Here is a 16,634-nt window from a genome sequence, read left to right as displayed (position 1 = left end):
ATCCTCAGAGTCAGTACTATTATCTCTAAGTATAGAAGGTCGAAATGGGAGGGTTTACATTTGAGGGTGTGTGAACTAGTACTTCCACTGAGGCTGAAGAGCCTTTTCCGCTATCATGAGCGACACCATTAGTTGAGTGAAGGGTAAGTGTCCATCTGAGGAACCACTTCGAGTGTCTTGATCTGTAATTCATGTTAATAAGGGGTTAATAATACCAGGATCAGCAATGATAGTTTGGATCTTATCACAGACACGATAGAATCGTTGTGTTGGACCTGATGAAAGTAAAATACTTTTGTAGCCACACCCACTAAAGGAGGGTCAAATGTACCTGATGTTTGTTGAAATTGAAGAGAATGTGTTTGTCCATCATAAATAGAGTTGACATGATCTGCAGATACTGTACTACCTCTACGTTGAATTGGGACAATTCTAATAGTAAATTTGACTTTCTTTTTCAGGACAGGTTTGCCTAGATTACAAAATCACATGATCACATAATACAAGATCATGTGACTTGCCTTTTGTTTCAGCATGTGTTGATTTCTCATTTTACACTTGTACATGCTTTCTTCTAATTCCTCATATATTATATTGACCACCTGATATATTAAGGAAGATATAACATGTTAATTAATGACACTAACTTACAGCAAAGCATGAATTTACTAATCTTTAAGTTCTTTAAATGTTTTCATCTCGATAGACTACAACAACCTGACAACAAAACATATGATTCACAATATCGTCTCAAGATTCTTACCTCTTCTCTTTCCCTTTTCAAACTTTCAAACTAGCAAACCACGATCTCTTTACTCTAATAAAGAGTGATAAAATACTCTACCACATCCTGTTATGATATATACTCACGTTTTGAGGAGATGAAGCTGCAGATGCTTCAGGAGAACCCTGCGAACTTTCGAATCTTCGCCGACCAAATTTAGGAGAGCTAACAATAGTTCGAAGATTTGTTGATTCTTCTTCGTTTCCATGGTGATGGGGCTCCTCCTCCATCAAGTGTAGCTCCAGTGGGTAATGTCTGACACTCGTGTCCAGACGTACTGACTTTACGACTTTGAACTCTTTGTTGAGGTTGTGGACTGTAATAAGAATAATAGCCAGTGGGAGTATAACCAGGTGGTGTACCAGTCCTAAAGGGAGGTAACATGTACTTAATGATATTCATAGCTTGTGTATTTTGTTCTTGAGATCACTCTTCTATCATACAATGTTGTCAACAAGTCATAACATACATCAGTCTAGGTGAGCGAGGGGGTGTGGCTGTGTCCAGTCTGCAGAGCATGGATGGGACCGAGCCCTTTGAGTTGGAATGAGGGTGGCAATATGGCTTGGGAATCAATTCTTTTACGTGGAGGACTAATATTATATAATAAATAACTTAAATGATAATGTTCTGTACCTCTCTGATCATTAACAGCAACTCTAGCATCATCCTCAAGACTTGGCCGTTTATCTTTCCTCTCCAACAATAAAAAATAAATTATCTTCTCCTCATTATGTCTAAGATAGTCCATATATAATACAAATTATAAACATTAGACAACTTACTCATGTGCTAATAATGCATCAACTAATTTATGTTTTATCTCTAAAGCTCCTAGTGATGTCATTCCTTTAAAAAACATCAGGGTCAAATATCATCACGATTTGTTAGCGGACAAGTCTGAACTACTTCTCCCATTGGAAGTACAGGTTCTAATACACCATCCCATTGATGAAGAGCCTTGAAACCATGGATTCTAATAACGTGATCCAACTATAAAAGATAAATCACATCAGATAAGGGGACTCCTATAATTTACTGTTAATCTAGTCTTTGGATTAACATCAATCATCACGTATTAATTCTTGAGCTCCATTAGGTCATAGGAGGAATTACTGAACCTCCCACGTTTAACTTTTTCTAATAAAACTCTCAAATTGTCATCATCAAAGGCAGAGATCCCTATCAAAAGAAGAGGAGAGCCACATCACTGAAATACTTAAATTTTTGCTACATGTGTGTGGTAGTCCATTACTACATCTTACCCAAGTAACGCATACAGAATAACACCCAAACTCCAAGCATCTGCTTTACGACCATCATAATTCTCTCCCTGGTAAGATTATTGACACAAGAATGACAAAAACATACAATAAGCAAACATTCTCTTACTCTAATTACTTTCAGGGCAGGCATAATGTGGGGACCTGTTGTTTTTTTTAAAAACATAACTATCATATTTCAAAGACATAACATACCCACAACTTGGTTTCTAATAGAGCACCAGAGACTTGTAAAGATGCCATACCAAAAATCACCACTTTAATGTTACGTTGAATCATCAAGGAGAAGGTTCTCCGGTGTAAGATCTCTGTGACTACATAGGTAAATAAACCTACTATTATAATATAAGTAATATTTACCATACAGATGTTTGTGACAGAAAGCAACAGCTGAACTATTTGTTTAAAAAATCTTCCTAGCCTATGGAATAAAATGAAAGACAACAAACAAAGTCAGTGAGTTGTCAGCATGCCACCTGTTTATTTAACACGGATTCAATGGCTCCTGTGTATTGTTCACAGACATAAATTGACTTACCTCTCTTTCTGATAATCTCCCTTTACGAACTAAGTAGTCAAAAAGTTCACCTCCTGAAACATGCTCTAAAACTAGATATCTATATGACCAAATTAAATAATATTTATGTTAATAAGGACATCGTTAACATACAATAAACATTATTTTCATAAACATCATGTAGTCCCAGTACATGTGGATGATCTATCAATTTCATAATAGCAATCTCTCTTCCACCTAATGTCAACACACATACATCAACAATGGACTACAATAAATAAAAGTATTACCTCATTAAAACTGACTTTGCTTAACTTTTCTCTATTAATTATTTTCACTGCAACAGTTTTTTCCAGTGGAACAATGACACCCAGTTTTACAAGTCCTATGTGAGTGTCATGACAAATATTCGAGATATTTAATACTGGATCGCCTTCCTCGACGACTATTATTTACCTGTTTGGCTTTGCCTAAAGTCTTCTGCAGTAGAGAGGGTCCCACAGCTCGTGTATGCGCTTCGTCGCTAGCCATAATCGCTACCTTTTATGGCTTCTGTGTGATATACTGTTGAAGATAGAGCAAGTATCCTACCACGCCCTCTTAAATAACAAAAAATAACTATGCGTTTATCGAGAGGCGTGGCTAGCGAGTAGTTTTGAATGTTGATCTATATTATTAAAACAATATTATTATCTAATATCATTTGATCCTTTACTGTGGGTCTCTTCAATATACTGGTAGCTGTACTGGTTGTTTTCAATTGATCATTTCCTGTGACAGGAGTGAAAATGACATAATCTCACGTAAATATTTATTTTCATATTCTAGTTGTGCAATGCGTTGTTGTAAATGATCAGAAGTGATGTCTTCAGCTCGAGCTGCATCATACATAACAGTAGCCATCTCACAGACTTGATCAGTCCGAGACCGAACCTCCTAATTATCATTAATTATAATAGTAATTAATAAGGATGACCTTACCTCTGCTAACTTGTCTTGTATTAGGACATCTTCCTTAGTCTTGTTTTCAATAAATGAACTCATCTAAAATAATAGAGTCAGTTATTACACATTGAAGACAATATTTACCTGTTCTCGATATTTTCCCATTACCATATCCAATGCTGCCTGGTTGTTCTTCTAATAACGTACGCAACTCAGCATTGTCTTGTTGTAATTGACGTATATAACCAAATTCTATACGAGGTGGTCCACGTGGATGTCCTTCACCTCCACTGATCTCCTGAACTGCACTCTGGTACTATACACTATGTTATCATACAGTATATTATAATGTAGTGGTTGTTTACTTGGATCATTGCCTTTACCATTTTGCTGTAAAACTTCACATTGATGTAAGAGTTCATTAGCTGCACTTTCATTACTATCTATCTTGTCTGATACTCTTAGAGGCTGACAAAAAGTCTATCCATTACTCCTCTCCTTTGATACGTATCTATTTGGTGTATATAAGATCACGTGGTTTATAGTATACTATGTTCCGTATATTAAAGCATCCACGTGTTGTAAAGGATGGACGACTTGGTGGAAAAGCTCTTTGCTGTTAATGCAGTTAAATTTGGCTCATTTAAACTGAAGAGTGGTGTTGATTTCAGTATATTTTGACCTGAGAGTCATTATATCTCACCCTAAATTATTGTAAAGTAACATTTGGTGGTTCTTGGTGTAACTGACATCATCATGAATGACACATAGTGATGTCATCATATATGATGACATCATCTAAACCACACTAACCCTATGACACATGTGATGTCATCATAGTACAAGTTACACCAAGAAGTACTCTTAATATTGACCACACCTCCAATTTCATTTTTTCAGGCTAAAGTTGGTGATCTTTTATGGAAGAAAGTTGAAGAGAATGGAATTAAAATTGATTGCATATGTGGAGTACCATACACTGCAATGCACCCTTTGCAACTGTAAGCTCCTCCCACTTATTCAGTAATTAAATTTAATACATATAGTACATGTCAGTGACTTATAATATACCGATGGTGATGAGAAGAAAAGAAGTGAAAACGTATGGCACTAAAGTAATCAGTTATCTATTGATTGACATCATATATGAGGTCTATTTATAGCGTGCTGTTGAGGGTACCTTGAGGGAGGGTGATACTTGTTTGATCGTGAAGATGTTGTCACTACAGGATCTAGTGTGCTGGAAACTGTTGATGTATTAAATCTGTTGGTCTAAAAGTAGAGACAGCTGTTGTACTACTTAATAGAGAACAAGGTGGCACTAAGAACTTGGAATCACGTGGTATTAAACTAATTAGGTAATAATGAGGGATAGTTAGAGGGGCAATTGACCATTTCTTTGTAGTGTTCTTTCTGTATATGATGTTTTTGGATAGTCTCGAACGGAGAAATAAAATTACTAGTGATACAGCTCAATCAGTAAGGGATTTTCTTAGTGGAGCCACACCCTCTCTTCCAATTGTTCAACGTGTGAGTTGTGTTATTATATTATAATATCTAACATGTGAGGTATAGTCAATGACATATGCTCAACGTATCAGTTATTGTACTAATGCTCTACTGTAAATTGCTCTCAATAATGGTTGATAAGAGACAAATGTAGCTTTCTCTGCTGATGTAACATCGTCTGAAGAACTTTACAAGTAAGAGAGAGAGAGAGAGAAAACATTAAGAAGTTATATAAAGAAAAGTTAAGAAGTTCTTTTTAGATTGTTAAGGAAGTTGGACCTCACATTTGTATATTAAAAACTCATATTGACATTATGTCTGATTTCACAGAAGATGTTGCTAAGAGATTGAAACAGCTAGCAACAGAATTCAATTTATAATTATGGAAGACAGGTATGTCAATTTATTTCATTAATAATTTATAAAGGATTACTGAACTAGAAAGTTTGCTGATATTGGTAACACCTGCAAACTACAATATACAAACTATTTGTGGTCAAATTGGGCGGAGCTTGTTACTTGCCATGCTATAGCTGGACCTGGCACATTAGAAGCTTTAAAAGAAGTATGAGTCACATGACATATCACATGATTTGTAAATAGGTCTCTCCTGCAGGAAATGGGTGTGTCTTAGTTACTGAAATGAGTTCTGAAGGTTCTCTCACCTTTCAGAATACACAGAAGCAGCCCTTAAGATGGCTGAAGAGAACAAGATCATTACAGGTGTCGTTTCTCAGCGGAAACTATCTGATAAACCAGATATTATTCATATGACACCAGGTATAAGAATAAATCATACAACTATTTATTGTATTGTTTGTAGGTGTACATATTCAAAAGACTCAGATACTCTTGGTCAACAATATATATCACCAGAAATAGTTAGTATATTATGATAACAATTTGTTATTATTTTTGATTATTTTTAGGCAATTGGTAAACGATTAAGTGATATAGTAATTGTTGGTCGAGGAATCTATCAATCTACTAGCCCTGGGAACGCTGCTCAACTGTACAAAGAAAGGGCATACAATGCTTATCTCACATCCTTACAAGGCCAAGCAAACAGCTGATATGCATCGTTGTAGTTGTGTTTATATGCGTATATTAAATACAATTTTTGTTGGGCGTGGTCATTACTAGAGTATATTTCGTGGTGGTACTGGTTGGGTCGAGAAAGATAGGACCAGAGATGGTGACGGCTTACGAGAGAACTCCTGGTAAGAGGTGGACAGACTCTCTATGGCAAGACCGAACCTTACCGGAGAAGAATGAGAACGAAGGAGATTATCCAGTGAGCTTACGGAGTTGATCGCCTCGCCGAATGCCGTCTACGACGTATTGGAGCGATTGGGTCGAGGCACGTTTGGACAAGTGGTTCGTTGCTGGAGAAAAGACACAAGCGAGGTTGTAGCTATGAAAATCTTAAAGAGTACACCATCTTATGCTAAACAAGGTCAAATGGAAGTAGAGTTCTCATGAAACTCAGCAGATTGTCAGCAGATGAAGGATCTTTTGTAAGAGCTTACGAAAGTTTTCAACACAAGGGCCACATATGTATTGTATTTGAACTATTAACATAATTTTGTATGACTACCTCAAACAGTCTCATTTTGAGCCACTTCCACTTAAATATATCCGACCTATAGCACAACAGGTACTCACCATAAAATAACCACACCTTTTTTTAATATCGTCTTATTCTATAGGTACTTTGTTGTTTAGAGAAAACTTAGTTCTCTTGGACTAGTCCATGCTGACTTGAAACCAGAGAACATTATGTTTGTTGATCCACAACGTTACCCCTTCAAAGTAAAGGTATGTCCTCTTCATTGTTGAATGTAAAGTAGTATCCTGTGTCTTAACAGGTTATAGACTTTGGCTCTGCTATGTCAAGGGACAAAACAAGTCCATCCTGTTATTTGCAAAGTCGATATTACAGGTAATTTTATAGGAGGTGTACAGTGGAGAATCAGTTACTTTATCTAAACCACAGTTATTAACAGATGGTCTTTTTTCCCTCCCTCATAGAGCTCCTGAGGTCATAATGGGTGTCTCTTTTGATGAGGCAATTGACATGTGGTCATTGGGTTGTGTCTTAGCTGAACTTTACCTGGGATGGCCTCTTTTCCCAGGAGCTTGTGAATATGATCAGATCACATACATATGTCAGACTTTAGGACCTCTTCCTGGACATATTATGCGTAATATTAACAAGGCGACTCGTTTCTTCAATGTGATGCTGTTAGTAATGGTTGGACATTAAAGGTATGTGTTTACTAAAATATGTACACAACATTAACAAGAATACTTGTTGAATTGGTGTCAAAACTGACAAGGTGATGACAGTCTATAATGCCACCAGGGTCTTCTAGTATGGGGATGACCCTGTTATTAAGCAATCTTGATGTCAATATGATATAACTAGCTATATTCCCATGTTAGGTAGTTCTAATATGATGTAATATACCTATCATTTGCACTTCCTTTTAGTCGGTTGCTCAATATGCCCAAGAGACTGGTCTACAGTCAAAATAATCTCGTAAATATATCTTCAGATCATTGTTAGACATGGCTCATGTCTCTATATCTCCAACTGTTGACAATCATGAAACTATATTGACATCATTAGATCGTATGGAATTCATATCTTCTTTATCTCGCATGTTGACACTTGATCCTAGCCAGCGTATACGACCATCAGCTGCACTTCAAATGCCATTCATTACTATGCAACATTTAGCCATGCATACACATACACCATCAGTATGGGAATGGATTCAATGCATGCAAAATATGTCACCAATCTCCACCCACTAACCACACCCACACGCACCGTCACCTATCCAACTCTTAACTCTGGATGTTGTGGTCATGTACATATCGTTTCTAATACACCGACATTTCTGCCATCCCATATTTATCCTGTAGTACCAGCTCATGCTGCTCACTTGGTAAGACCACACCTACTATTATTAATTTGATTATATTTTTGTAGGTGTGTCATGTGGCTCCCTCTACCTCGGCTATCTTCCATGGGCTGCTGGACCTGGTGACTCATTTACAACATCAAGAGAGAGTCCATAGAGATCATATTTTAACTCCATGGATAGAAACAAGACCTCCTCCATCCACAAGCACCTGGTCTACCACAGTTGTGTTCTTTTGTCATATTGGTGGTCCACTTACTCCACAGGTATTACTCTTTAGTATGAAGGAGTATTCATCTCTCCTCTATCCTTATAGGTTACCTCCATTACTTAATCAAGTTGGTACAACAGCACATTTACATGCAATCAAACTGAGCCATTTAACAAAAACTCTTCCTGTTATTTACCTGCGTATCATCCATTTAGTAGACTTTGACGACATTACATTTTTTCATCTTTCTTATTAATTCTTTATCAGCACTTTATATGTTCTTTGTATGTCTATATCTTGTGTTGTGGTGGCTGTGAGTTGTGTGTATTTATTCAATTTCATTGATTTTGTATCATATCTCATTGTATTATTATTGTCATCATACAATTCTCGTTAAATTTAACATCTAATTAATAATTGGTAAACTGGCCCGCCCATAGATCTCAACATGAGCAGTGATCCAAAAAGACCAGAGAGAGTGAAGAGATTCAAACAAATTGACTTAATAGAGGCTCCGTCTTATGGCGAACATATCAATGCTGTAGGCATGATACTAAGTTTAGTGGGACTCCTTATGAGGGTAATGCTATATATAGTATTACCATTGTATACATATATATATAATGTATACAGATTAAATGGGCTGCTTGGTTGGAGTCTTATTGTGCTGTCATTTATTTGGCTAATGCTCGTTCAACTGATGACAGGAAACAGACGCTGAGTCTTCTATGTTAGTAAATATTCACATAAAATGTTATTTCTATATGTGTAATATATAGGTTAGCGATATCGTCACTGGTAATGGTTTATATGCAGAATCCTTCACCAATGACAGAGACTTGATAATATTATTAAATAAATATATAATGTATTATTATATCTCTTAATGAAAGGATGTGGTCCAAGGTTGGGGATATAAAACACCTGCATTTGTGTTTTTGTCTTAATGAGTTAGTTGTGCAGCTGGTAGAGGTGAGATTGTACAAGTGACTGCAAAAACTGGACTCCATACTAATTGATGACCTATATTATTATGTCATTCTGTATATAAAACAAGTCAAGCTGGTCTTACCAGTTGTTGTGAGGGAGTATGTGGTAATAATTGTATGGACACTAAATAATAATAATCACAATAACACCCCCTGTAATTAATGAAGTTATTGACTTACTTGGTACTGATGGATGTTGTAATAATGGCTGAGCTTGTAATGGAGATCTAACAAAGGCTTGTGTTGCTAGCTCTTCAGCTGAATAAGAGGAATCTAGTGTTAGACGATCTTTGGTATGAGGGAAGTCCCCTGACTCGGGGGTTAATGATGATCTTTGATGTAATATTCCTCCTTGTTCAACACGTTCTAATTCTTTGTGTAATTGTAATAATTGTTCTAGTTGTTGACGTGAGTATGTGACAGGAGGTTGTAAAGATGGTAGCTGAGGTAGTCGTTGCCATGACGGACGTCTTGATAGAGGGGTGGACCCATAGACTAATAAAAGATGATCACAATATGATAAAGGGTGTGACTTACCTCTAGAGGTTGTATGGATATTAATTGGACACCACTCCCAGTGGACATCCAAGCTAATTCACGACGAGCATCATATGCAGTATTTCTAGCAGCACGACTACTGCCCAGACCCTGAGTAAGGGGTCTGGCACGCATATTCTACCAGAGCGATGTTTACGAGACTAAAGATATGATGTAATGATGATGTAATAATGAATAAATTTAACCTGTCTTGAAGGAGGCACTTTAGTTTTATGATCTGTTGTATCATACCATCAGTTGTAACAGGCTTAATTGGAACCCTCGACTATTAAGCTTTCTACGTCTTTTCCTAAGGGACCAACCCTAATAATTATAAAACAATGAGCTATTAACTACTTGTAGTTGCAGGTCGAGGGGTAGATAGAGACAATTTGGCTTCATCAGAATGAGGAAGAACCTTCAACATCACCCAATCCTCCTTCACCCTACAAGATATTTGATATAACTATCTCTTTATATATAAAATGTGATACCTCACTCTCCTTCTTAGTTTTTACTAATACTGGAAGGTTATCTGTATCTTTCTGATGATGTCTACTGGTGTCCTTCTTTGCTGGGACTGTTAGTTTCATTCTATCTCGTAGCAGCCCCTAGTAATTAATTATATAATAAATAAAATTAATGACAATCTACATACCTTTTGAGGTAATGACATAGTTTTATTTTCTTCATTAGGTGTTGTCTCAACTGGCTCTATTTCTGAGGGTTTAATTAAGTTCTCAGACGACAGGGACACTTTAGATGATTAGAAGTAGAAGGAGATGGAGCTACAGCTGTATAAAATTTCATACGTAATGATCGAGGAGATGGCATAACTGCTGCAGGCTGGAGATCAGAGTAGTGAGTGGACATGTTCAAATAAAGCTGCTGCCGGTGGCTAAAAGAGAGAGTGTTAACACATTGAGTATCTTTTAATATTAAATGTACCTCCTCAGTAGAAGGATTAAGTTGACTACGTTGCCATGCATCAATCTGGACCTCACTACAATTTAATAATTGTTAATAACTGTTTTCATGCATTACATGTACCTTGATGATGCCAGGAGAGCCAGAGTGGATGAACTTGGTGATGACGTCGTATCCTTGAACGAACGTGATAACTTATCTATAGCCGGAGTCCCATGTTGTATTGCCACAGACTCAGGTTCATTCTGTGTTTTTGGAAGGGATCAACAGCAACAAATTGCTATAAAAATATAATATAATATTAATATGATGTATGACTCACTTCAACTTGATCATGTCTCTTTTTGTTTACGATGATATGATACTCCAACACAAACAGTGACAAGAACAATTACTATTATTATCAATAAAATGCTACCTCCTACAGTACTTCCAATTATATAGAAAAGAGGAATGCTACTATCAGCATTGTTGATGTTGGTACAGTAATTTCAACAGCTGTTTGTAATAAAAGGTATATAATATTAAAGTTACCAGATCATATTACCTCATAACCAGCTATTTGTGAGGTTGTGCTCTTGTAAGAACTCCTATTACTAATGATGAATCTAATGGTTCTTGTCCAACAATTATGTAGAAATCAACAGGGGTTTCCCCATTAGATGAGTCTCGTACCCCACTTCTGTCACCTTTATAAATTATACCACACAATAATATTTTTTTCTTTTTAAGGCTAACTGAGCTTGTGGTGTAGATGATTGTCTTCTATTTCTACCAAGCACTTGAAGACCTTGTAAGTACCAATTAATTATCTCTTGTTCAAGTTCAGCCCTCTCTATTGAACTGTTGTTAGCTAAACGATCTCTTTCTTCTGTTGTTAATTGTAATATTAGCCGCACTAAGCTATTTTGTAGACGATCTGGTGAAATACTCACTGATGGCGATATTAGACTACTGTTGTGTCAATACTGCTAGTACTTTGTTGAGATGAGAGACTTCTAATAGTGAAGATATCAGTTGAAGATATACTACTAGTAGTGAAGACATCAATTGAAGATATACTACTAGTAGTGAAGACATCAATTGAAGATATATACTAGTAGTGAAGACATCAGTGATAGAGGGACATCAAGAGATATACTACTAGTAGTAAAGAAGTGACTACATCAATTGATGATGGAGATATACTACTAGTAGTGAAGACATCAGTTAAAGATATACTACTAGTAGTGAAGACGTCAGTTGAAGATGGAGATATACTACTTGTAGTGAAGACATTAGTCGAAAATGGAGATATACTACTAGTAGTAAAGACATCAGTCGAAGAGGGGAGATATACTACTAGTAGTGAAGAGATCAGTCGAAGAGGGAAATATGCTACTAGTAGTGAAGACATCAGTTAAAGATATACTACTAGTAGTAAGACATCAGTCAAAGAGGGAGATTATACTACTAGTAGTGAAGAGATCAGTCAAAGATGGAGATATACTACTTGTAGTGAAGACATCAGTTGATGATGGAGATATACTACTAGTAGTAAAGACATCAGTCGAAGAGGGAGATATATACTAGTAGTGAAGAGATCAGTCGAAGAGGGAAATATGCTACTAGTAGTGAAGACATCAGTTAAAGATATACTACTAGTAGTAAAGACATCAGTCAAAGAGGGAGATATACTACTAGTAGTGAAGAGATCAGTCAAAGATGGAGATATACTACTTGTAGTGAAGACATCAGTCGAAGATGGAGATATACTACTAGTAGTAAAGACATCAGTCAAAGATGGAGATATACTACTAGTAGTGAAGACATCAATTGATGATGGAGATATACTACTAGTAGTGAATCAGTCGAAGAGGGAGATATACTACTAGTAGTGAAGAGAGATCAGTCAAAGAGAGAGATATGCTACTAGTAGTGAAGACATCAGTTAAAGATATACTACTAGTAGTAAAGACATCAGTCGAAGAGGGAAATATACTACTAGTAGTGAAGAGATCAGTCAAAGATGGAGATATACTACTTGTAGTGAAGACATCAGTTGATGATGGAGATTACTACTAGTAGTGAAGACATCAATTGATGATGGAGATATACTACTAGTAGTGAAGACATTAGTCGAAGATGGAGATATACTACTAGTAGTGAAGACATCAGTCGAAGATGGAGATATACTACTTGTAGTGAAGACATCAGTCGAAGAGGGAGATATACTACTTGTAGTGAAGAGATCAGCCGAAGAGGGAGATATGCTACTAGTAGTAAAGACATCAGTTAAAGATATACTACTAGCATTGAGTACATCAGTAGAAAATACACTAGCTGTGAGTAAATCAGTTGGAGATATACTAGGATCGAGTACATCAATAGAAAATACACTAGCTGAAAGCATGTCAGTTGGAGATATACTAGCATCGAGTACATCAGTAGAAAATACACTAGCTGCAAGCATGTCAGTTGGAGATATATACTAGCATCGAGTACATCAATAGAAAATACACTAGCTGCAAGCATGTCAGTTGGAGATATACTAGCATCGAGTACATCAGTAGAAAAATACACTAGCTGCAAGCATGTCAGTTGGAGATATACTAGCATCGAGTACATCAGTAGAAAATACACTAGCTGTGAGCATGTCAGTTGGAGATATACTAGCATCGAGTACATCAGTAGAAAATACACTAGCTGCAAGTACGTCAGTTGGAGATATACTAGCATCGAGTACATCAGTAGAAAATACACTAGCTGTGAGCATGTCAGTTGGAGATATACTAGCATCGAGTACATCAGTAGAAAATACACTAGCTGCAAGTACGTCAGTTGGAGATATACTAGCATCGAGTACATCAGTAGAAAATACACTAGCTGCAAGTACGTCAGTGGAGATATATAGCATCGAGTACATCAGTAGAAAATACACTAGCTGTGAGTAAATCAGTTGGAGATATACTAGCATCAGTTGGACTACTGTATACTAGCATCAACATCAGTAGAAAATACACTAGCTGTGAGCATGTCAGTTGGAGATATACTAGCAAGTATATCAGTAGAAAAATACACTAGCTGTGAGCACGTCAGTTGGAGATATACTAGCATCGAGTACATTAGTAGAAAAATACACTAGCTATGAGTACATCAGTTGGAGATATACTAGCATTGAGTACATTAGTAGAAAAATACACTAGCTGTGAGTACATCAGTTGGAGATATACTAGCAAGTATATCAGTAGAAAAATATATTAGCTGTGAGTACATCAGTTGGAGATATACCATTATCACGCTGTGTTAGTTCTGTTATACTGCTAAATGGCATGAGTATGTCACTAATAAATGTGATAGTAGGAGTGGAACAGTTGATGTATTTGGAATTGAACTTGAAGGTTCTGGAAATATTATTGGTGTTAAGGGGGTTTCTGGTGAAATACTGACTAAAGGTAAAGGTTCTGAAAATATAGATGCATCAACTGAAGTTGATGGACTAAGTGAGACTTTGACTGAGTTGAGGGCGAAGGAAATGTGACAGTAGAACTTGGAAGTATTTCAATTGAGCTCAAGGGTTCTGGCAATATTTCGACTGAAGTTGAGGGTCCTGGAAAAAAAAAAAAAAAATGTCTGTAGAACTTGGAAAATAGTTCAACTAAGCTTGAGGGTTCTGGGAATATTTCAACTGAAGTTGAGGGTCCTGGAATTATGTCAATGAAAGTTGAGAGTGTGAAAGTATTTCGATTGTGCTTGAAAGTTCTGGAAACAATGAAAAACAATGGCTCAGAAAAAACATCAATGGATGTTTCTATAGATACAGAACTAAGTGACTCAGAGAATAACAGATTTGAAGACAAACTGGAATATTTTGACAATAGTGTCACAGTGGAGGATTCATAGATATATTGATAGTAAGTGACATAGATTGTTGTAGTAAGAGATCTGTTGCAGAAGATTCAAGGAAGTAATCAGATGTCTCTACAGGATACTGATCAGAGGACCACATCTAATGATGACATCGTGACAACAGGAGAAGGATATATAAGGAGGAGGAGATATCTGTTAAAATAACAGAAGAGGGAGATACAATTGAAGAAGTATCAGTGGATAATTCAAAACTGGTTTTAGTTATATCAGATATTGAAGAGACAAACATCACTGAATTGATAAATTTGAGATTCTGACAAATACAATGTTTTGTAAGTGATGTAGGAGTTATATTCTCCTGTAAACTGCTATCAATGGAAGAATACTGCAAAACAAGAGTCGTATAACTCTACAATTGAGGATTCTGGCTGCACAACAGAGCTCTGTATCATTGAATCAATTGAGAACAGGATACATTATCTTCATTCAATAATCCTATCAAATATAATACTGCAATAATATATAATAGTAAATAATGTGTTTTACCTGATTCTCCTCTGCTAAATGACAAGATGATAAGAACCAGAGGAGAGCTAGAATCTTGAATAACATGGTTGTCTCTGCGTTCATATCAACCACAATGGAATTCAAAACTATCACACCTTTTAAACATAGGTGGGGCTGACTTTGCAACGATGGGGGCGGGGCTCGATTATAGTCGGGGGGAATGGATGGTCCCGATGGTGGCGATGAAGTAAGTATATTACCTTAATTGTGTTTAAATATTTCCAAATTATATAGGTGAAAGTTCTCAAGAAAGAAAAATAAGAATGCTTTCAACAACGTTAAAACTGATACACGATGGTTCTTTGGTTTTATAATGTAGGACTTGTAGTCTGTGTATAGGTATTGTATCTTATTACCAGACACCGTATATTGAGGTCAGTACAGAGCTCAACATGTTAAAGAGTTAACCTATAACAAGTGTGAAGATCAAAAAAATATAAAAGACAATGAATGTAAAGAAGAGGCTAAACAATTACATGAATATTGGTACAAATCAAGTTCAAAATAAAGAGAAAGATCATAAGAAAAGAGTTGATAGATCTTAATCAAAAATTGCATCAAGAGTTCAAGAAGGAGCGACAAGATTTTCTTGAACAATGGCGCAATATCAGTAAACATTGTGACAATGATATAAACAAGAGCTGAAGAAACAAGTAATCAAATTTGAGGAAAAAAATAAAAAAATATGCTATAACTAAACACACAGATGCAGACAAAGTGATCGAGGGGAGAGTAAGAAAACGAGAAGATGTTCTAATTTTCAATGTTACTGAAACCTCGTATTGCCTTAGCAAAGTGTGAGAATAAATTAGAGTACATGGGGGAAAACAATATTTACACTGTCAGCAGAAATTAATGAATAAATGGTTTTAATAATTGATGTGATGGCTACAATTATTCAATTATTTTCTTCTAGTTATACATGTAATTTTTTATTGGTAGCTCTGTAAGAATTTTTCATAAGTAGAGATTTTAAAAGTCATAGCAGAATCATTCTTGTTCCTTGCAGTGGCTATGGTCTATTTTACTTTGAAATTGAGTATTAAAAATGAACATGATGATTGTGGAAATACAAGCCAAAGGTAAAACAAAAATGTCAAGAAGAACTTCATAAGTGTAATTGTAAAACATGTTATATTATTTAGTATATATTAATAAAGATTGATATAACACTGGGCGGGGTTTAATAATCTGGGAAATCAAGAATGGATGGTGGGCGATGAAGTCTGTAAATTTCCAAATTTGTGTTTAATTATCTCCAATATTATAGGTGCAAGCTATTTGAAAAAATGAGGAATGAGAATGCTTCAACAAAGAACTAACGGCACGTTGGATGGGCGTGATGATTATCTGTAGCCATATTTATTTATTACTAATGTATATTGAGGTCAGTCAGAGCTTAAATGGTAAGAGTTAGCTATACACAAGTGTGTGAAGATCAAGCTATAAAAGATGACAGTTAAGAGCTAGCTATAACAAGTGTGAAGATCAAACTAAATATAAAAGATGACATGTTCAAGAGCTAGGCTATACCAAGTGTGAAGATGAACCTAAATATAAAAGATGACATGTTAAGAGCTAGCTAT

The 16,634-nt window shown here is 36.0% G+C and overlaps 1 pseudogene; it reads left to right on the top strand.

Annotated features, from left to right (window-relative positions):
• The first annotated feature begins 6,230 nt into the window (after positions 1-6,230).
• The window catches only part of LOC121392245, a 34,269-nt pseudogene continuing 23,865 nt past the window's right edge, over positions 6,231-16,634 (top strand).

Source organism: Gigantopelta aegis, unplaced genomic scaffold (genome assembly GCF_016097555.1).
Source record: "Gigantopelta aegis isolate Gae_Host unplaced genomic scaffold, Gae_host_genome ctg3565_pilon_pilon, whole genome shotgun sequence".
NCBI classification, from domain to species: domain Eukaryota; kingdom Metazoa; phylum Mollusca; class Gastropoda; order Neomphalida; family Peltospiridae; genus Gigantopelta; species Gigantopelta aegis.
The sequence above is the reverse complement of the archived record's forward strand: the minus strand, read 5'-3'. Positions and strand labels throughout refer to the sequence as shown.